Here is a 7,296-nt window from a genome sequence, read left to right as displayed (position 1 = left end):
TCCGACTTGCCCAGGGTCACCTCGTGACTGGGAGTGGAGTAAGACTCAAAAGCCTGATCTGCTGGCCCCAACTTCTGAGATCTCAGAGGATGTCTGGCCTCACCAAGAAGTGTTCACTTCCGGCTTCAGTTTGGCTGTAGGCTGGGTCTGTGGCCCCAGGGATCTCTCCCCACCTTGTTACTATCACCTCACTGAACGAGTGTTGGGGTGGGTGGACAGCTCTCTGAGTGCCCCCTGGTACTACCAGGCTCTTCAGCTTGGCTGCTGGTGTCTGCAGGTTCAGTCAGGCCACTTTGAGCGAGCACCTTCCACTCACAATGGACGTGAGAAGTGGGCAGTGGTCCCATTTTATAGATGGGGAAACAGGTGCAGAGAAACTAAGTTATCCATGTGGCAAGTGGCTGAGCTCTTGAATCCAGGCTGCGTTCTCACCACCACCCAGCTGAGACCTCATCATTGAAGCACTGTATCTTTACAACATGCTAGCTTAAAAATAAAACAAGAGATTCTGTCTTTCCAGAGGACACAGAGGGCAGGTGGCTTTGGCTGACATATTTGCTTCCCAAGAGCTGACATTTTCAGAAGCAGGAGTCCTTTAAGAACACCTGGTCTGGGGGAGTTCCGTGGTTTGTCTAGTGGTTAGGATTTGGTGTTTTCACTGCCGTGGTCCGGGTTCAATCCCTGGTCAGGGAACTGAGATCCCGCAAGCCACGTGGCACAGCCAAAAATGTGCACCTGGTCTGAGATCACACAGCCTGGGCTGAAGTCCTAACTTTGCCACTTACGGGCCAGTCTGTTTATCCTTATCTGTAAAATGGGGGAACTGGTACCTACTTCACAGGGTGGTTTTGAAGAGAGTAAATGGAATGCATTTTGCCCAGTGCCTGGCACAGATTAAATGATCAATGAATGTCAGGCCGAGGACGGAATCCATTCAACAGCCACTGACTGAGGACTCCTGCCAGCCAGCTCTGTGCCGAGGCCCCGGCCAATTCTCTGTGCTGAGGACGGTTTACAAGACAAGGCACTGCAGACTTGCACTGTCTGCATCGGGTGGGGGGAATGGCAGAAAACAGATACTTTACCCTTAGACTTTGTGACTCATGACAAGTCACTCTGGGGTTCGTTCATTCAACCCCACAAACTTCCCTGGGAGCCTACCGTGTGTCAGGCGGCACTGGGCTCTTTGCTGGGGTACAGTGGTGAGCAAGACTGATAAGGCCCCTGCCCGGGCAGGGGTTAAATTCTGGGGAAGCTGGGGGAGACTTGGGGAGACATAGGGTAGACAAGTTCGGCAATCTCAGGTGGCAGTTGTGCTAGGGAAGAAATAAAACCAGGTGGCAGCATAGTGTGTGGTGGGAGTCGGGGGGGGACGGGGGATGTTTTAGGAGGTTGGGGAAGCCTTGTGTGACAAGGTGATGTTTGATCTGAAACCTAAATGACAAAGCCCAGATCTGAGGGAAGAGCATTCCAGGCAGAGGGAGCAGCAAGTGAAAGAATGTTGGAGGGACTGAACGGGGGGGCCAGAGCAGTTGGCGCATGAGCAGAGGGGTTGGTGGGAGGTGTTGAGGCTGGAGGGGCCCGTGGGCCAAACAGTGCAGGGCCTTGTAGGTCAAAGAATGATGTGATTGATTTGATTTGCACTGTTGAGAACAGACTGGGGGTGGGGGGAGATGGGGTGGCAAGAGGGACAGCAGAAAACCAGAGAGGAGGGTAGCGCAGTTGTCAGGGAAGAGGTGAGGTGTATTGTGCATCTGCTCTGTGCCCAGAGCTGTGAAGAAGCTCTGGAAATTGGTTTGGTCCCTGCCCCCCAGGAGCTTAGAGTGCCAGGAAAAGTGGAACAGCCCCTGTGAAACATGCAAAGGCAAGAGCTACGGGACTGCAGAGCCACCGTCAGCCGGTCACTTGTACTGCACTATTCCAGCTTCATCTGGGATGTGCTTAGATTTCTTAATTTGTTTTTTCCAAAATGAAAACTTTGGGGTTATGTGAGTATAAAGATAATATAGATTTAGAAGATGTAAGCAACCGATAAAAGTACAAAGATGAGAGTAAAAAGTCGCCTAAAATTCCATCATCCTAAGTTATGTTAACATTTTGTGAACATCCTTGCAGACGTATCTGTGGATTCAAAGGCACACATGCTAGACATGCTGTGTTGTACCTGGCTTTGATCCCTTGACACGTGGTAAAGATCTGTACGGCCCCAGCAAGGTGGAGGAGAACCATGGAGGAGGGGGTGGGGGGCTGACGGGATGGACAGAGGAAGTCCTAAGGAGAAGTTATTCCAGCAAAGTTCCCCAAAGCCTGAGGGAGCTTCAGATAGGAGTAAGATGCTCATCACAGATGTGTGCTTGGAGGTGGGCCCTGCTCTGGGGTGGGATGATAGTGTAAGAGGATTCCTGCCCAGGCTGGCAGGTTGGACCATGAGACCCATGTCTCCTCACGCTCTCATGGGGACCCTGGCCTGAGAGGGCAGGCAAAGAATCTAGTAGGGGTCTGGCACATCCCTGAATGTGAGCTCTTGACCATAAAGCCTGGCTGTTTTGGAAGGGGACAGAGGTTCCGGGACTGGTCCTGGTCCACAAGTTTGCCTGGGAGCCCAGAGTCCCCTGCAGAGATCTCTGTCCTACCTTTTCCCCAGCTAGAGAGCCCAGCGAAGTCAAGCTGCAGTGAGGGAGATGGACACCAGGTGGCGCTGTGGACCCAGGCGGCCCAGCCCACCGCCAAACTCGGCATGTCCTGGGTATCCCAGGTCACCTGAGCGTGCCCTGTTCCCCACACATCTCAACTTCTCCGTGACGCCCCCTAGAGTCCACGGGACAACAGCCAAGCTCCTTGTACTCATGGATCAAGGCTCTCCTCAAACTTGTCCCCAGACCTCTCCAACCCGCACCCCCTGCTACATATGTGGGTGCCTATCACCAGTTTCCACCTCCAGCCTTGGTTTACCTCACCTGTCCTCAGAGCAACCCCCTTAGCGCTAAAGCAGCACCAGCGTTTCCTCTACAGAACCTTCCTGACCTCTCCCTAACCCAGGGTCGACCTCTACCCCCCACCCTGTAGATGCCTCCTAGCACACTCTCCGCAGCTGGGGCTCCCCAAGGGCGGGGCCTGGCTCTGATTACCTGAGTGCCCGGCACAGAGCAGGCTTCTCCGAGTGAATCAATCCACCAGTTCAGTCCTGGTAGGGCTGACATTTCAGGGGAGGGAAGATCATAAAAACCCTGAACTTGGACACAGACCAACCTGGATGGAGCCTCTGCCTCAGAGACCTTGATCAAAGCCATCCCTTCTCTGGGCCTGTTTCTGCATCTGGTAGTTTCTGGATCAGAGAGCCTCGAAGGCCCCTTCCAGGGAGACTTGCCCCCGCCACACCCTGTCCCACCAGCCTCATCCCCCAAGTGAAGTTTGAAAGATGAGGAGTGACTTGCCCAAGTTCTCACAGTCCTGGGGCTGAGTTCTGACCTGCAGAGGTCACTAACACCAGGTTTTGGGGGGCTGCTGCCCCTGCCCCCCAGCCCCAGGTGGGGCAGTGCCATCCCTGTCCCCACTGTCTTTGGCTAAGGGAGCCCCAAGGGGGCCTATGACAACCCAGCAACAGCCTCCACCCCTCCACAAACACCACCTTTGAGCATGCGCCCTTCAGCTTAAGTTCAATGGACTTATTTATTATGAAAACAATGTAAGCACTGCTGGCATTTTGAAAAATGGAGAAAAAGACAGCTCACATCCACAGTCTCTCCAACTTCCCACTGCCCCTGAACCGAGATGGAATTAAAGCCAGCAACCAGCCCTGACCTGTTCTTTGCAGAGCCTCTTTAAGCACTTCTCCTTCCCTGCACCCCTCGTCTTCCTGACAGCTCAGAGAGGCTGGCAGTGGTGGCCCCATTTATAAATGTGAAACAGGCTCAGAGTGGGAGGCACCTGTCCAAGGTCACCTGGCTGTGGAGGGGCAGCCCTAGGAACTGTCGGTCTGACTCTACCCCCACTATACCGAGGCTGCCCCTGGGGCTGGGACTGCCTCCCCTCAGAAGGCCACACTCCAGGTAGGGAAAAAGAGGGTCAACACCTCCTATATTCATTCACTCAGCAACATGTGGACACTTGGCCTTCTACCAACAGCCAGGGTCAGGGAAAAGTGTGGGCTTTGGGGGAACAGAACTGAATGAGAATCCTGGCTCTGCTGTGACTCTGGGAGAACCACTTCACATCTCTGGTGTCAGTACCTACCTCTGGAAACTGACTATACAGTGTAAGGGTACTCACCTCAGAGGGTTCTTAACAAAAGTAAGTGAAACGCGCAAGGGAAGAGCTACACTGCCCAAAGCAAACACAGAAGTCACTAACCTCCAAACCTCAGCCACTGTCTGGCCCAGAGGAGCCAAGAGTCTTCCTTTCTGATCAGGATTCTGCCAGGCTGGGGTCTCAGGCCCCCTGCTTTCAGGCCTGGCTTCCTTTGGTGCTCTGGAAACATCCTTCTGGCCAGACCTCCCAGCCCCAGTTCCCCAATCCTGCTCCTCCCTCTCCCTGGGGCCTCCCTGAGCACCAGCTGCCAGGGATGAGCCTCCCTCTTAAAGGGACACTCTGATGGCCATAAGGGCTACCCCACCTGGTCTTCCTGAGTCTGTGCCTCAGGGCAATTCACTCGTCGCCCTCTGAGTTTCAGAGGCCTCATCTGTGAAATGGGTTGTGGTGAAAATCCAGGGTGAGACTGTGAAAGGTACTTGTAAGGAAACTAGTTCACTACAGATCTAAGGCACTGGCATGCTACTGTCAGGGAGCTTATCTTTGTTTGTCTTTGGAAAGGTGGATCGAACCCTAGGAGGAAAAAACCTGCCCTGCCCTGTGGGCCCCACCCTACAGCTTCCAGATCCCAGAACCAGGGGTGGGACCCAGGTATCTGCATTTACCCAGTTCCCTAGGAATTCTTAAGCAAAGGAACAGGTATTGACTGTGAGATATCAGAGATTAATCGAGGCAGTTCCAGCCCCACCAACAGGCTCTAGACTAGGTGGACCCTGGGAGGGGTCTTGGGACCTGCCAGCACCCAGAGTCATAGAAACCAGATGTAGATGGAACAAGAGGTGCAGAAAAACGAGTTCAGTCTTCCCTCCCATGGAGATGGTTCCATTTGCTTTGTGCATCCTACAGAAAACAAAAGCTTCTTGAGGGCAGGGTTCTTGTTTTGTTCCCTACAGTGTTCCTGGGACCCAGAGCACAGTGTCTGGCACAACAGTCGTTCAATGACTGAACCAAACTCTGTCACAGGGCCTGGAAAGAAAGACAGATTTTTCCTTTTGCCTCTCCAGCATGGCTCCTCAGCTGGACACAGTTATTCATCCTGTCCTTAAAATAATTTTCTTGATATTTTGTTCATCATCTAATTTTGATTAAAAAAAAATTACATTAAAATGCTATTTGTTGTAAATCAACTGTACTTCAGTAATTTTTTTTAAATGCTATTTGTTTTGGTTACTGAGCTTTTTGGTGCCCTCTTAAATGTTTTGCCTGCAGAAAGTACCTCACGCAGGTGCTACGTGCAGTGCATCCCTTTCCTTTTTCTGCACCAAGTGAAGACAGTAACATCTCCTAGAGATGCTGTCAGAGTGAATGAAGGTATGTGATCAAGTGTCCAGTATGGGGGCTGGCACATAGTAAGGGATCAATAAATATCAGTTATTACTATGTCAACTAAAGAAAAACCCACAACCTAAAAGCTGCGAGTTATGTTTTATTTGGGGAACTTACTGAGGACTATAGATGGGGAGACAGCCTCTCAGAAAGCTCTGAGGACCTGCTCCAAAGAAGTAAGGGAGGAGCCAGGATATACAGGAGTTGTTTGCTGGAAAAAACATCAAAAGATTATTGCTAATCACAAAAAAACAGACATCTCAATTATTTTACTGCTTTTCTGTATATGGGAAGATGCAAGAGTCTGGGCTCATTGAAATTATTCCCTAGATACGCATCTTTATTATCTAGGGCCAGTCTCCAAAGTACATAATGCTTCCTGTTTTCCTCCATCCCTGAATTCCCCTCAGGGCCCACCATGGTGTGAGGCGTGGGGGCGTCTGCAGTGGCTGACGGCTTGATCTTTCTAGAACTGAAATGGCAGTCAACATTCTTTGTTTACTGGAATGGCAGGCAACAGTCACTGTCCGCAGGTGGAGATTACATCCCCATTTGTATAGATAAAGAAACTGAGGCCCAGCCAAGGAAGGTGACCTGTGCAAGTCCCTATGGTTATCAGGGGCCTCACTGTGGTTCTCCTGACTTTGCCTCCAGTTATCTCCTCAGGGTACCGCAGCTACCAAGACAGAAAAACAAACAGGCCTATCAAAAGTATTGTGCACATCAGTGCCACTCATAGATGTGTGGAGTGTGTGTATGACCAAACTGCCAGAATTGATCACAGGCATCAGGGCAAAGATGGTGGATGTAGCAAAAACGCCTGCCTACCCAGGCACGCTGGCAAGCTGGAGGGCAGAGGAGTACAGGAGTACAGAGGGGAGTGGAGGTGGGCCTTTGGCTCTGGCTTCTGGAGGAAGAAATAGAGAATCTTAGAGAAGACGAAGCTGCGGCTAATGCATTTCCAAGGGGGGAAAGGACTTTGAAATTTGCCATAATACCAACATCCAGAGACAGTCTGCTACTTTTCCATTAGAAAAATGGGATTATGCTTTTTCCATGTTAAATATTCTACAACACAGATTTTCAAGGCTTCACAGCAATTCATCTTACTGATGGATCGATCATAATTAATTTAACCAATCCCCAATTTTTTTCCTTTTCTTATTTTCTAAAAGATGAGGACTTCCCTGGTGGCACACTGGTTAAGAATCCACCTGCCAATGTAGGGGACACGGGTTTGAGCCCTGGTCTGGGAAGATCCCACATGCCGCGGAGCAACTAAGCCCGTGCACCACAACTACTGAGCCTGCGTTCTAGAGCCCGTGGGGCACAACTACTGAGCCCGTGAGCCACAACTACTGAAGCCCGCGCGCCTAGAGCCCATGCTCCACAACAAGAGAAGCCACCGCAATGAGAAGCCCGCGCACTGCAATGAGTAGCCCCTGCTTGCCACAACTAGAGAAAGTCCGCGCGCAGCAACGAAGACCCAACGCAGACAAATTAATTAATTAATTTTTTAAAAAGTTGAATTGCTTGCTCAAAGGGTCTGCACATTTTTAAGGCTGTTGACATGAAATAGCCGTTTAATTAGTAACAGAATCAAGCACATCTATACAAATTCTTCTTTGGAGAGGGCCAGCTATGTGGGCTTTTTTATATTTA

Source organism: Balaenoptera musculus, chromosome 10 (assembly GCF_009873245.2).
Source record: "Balaenoptera musculus isolate JJ_BM4_2016_0621 chromosome 10, mBalMus1.pri.v3, whole genome shotgun sequence".
NCBI lineage: Eukaryota > Metazoa > Chordata > Mammalia > Artiodactyla > Balaenopteridae > Balaenoptera > Balaenoptera musculus.
This window is presented reverse-complemented; position numbering follows the sequence as displayed.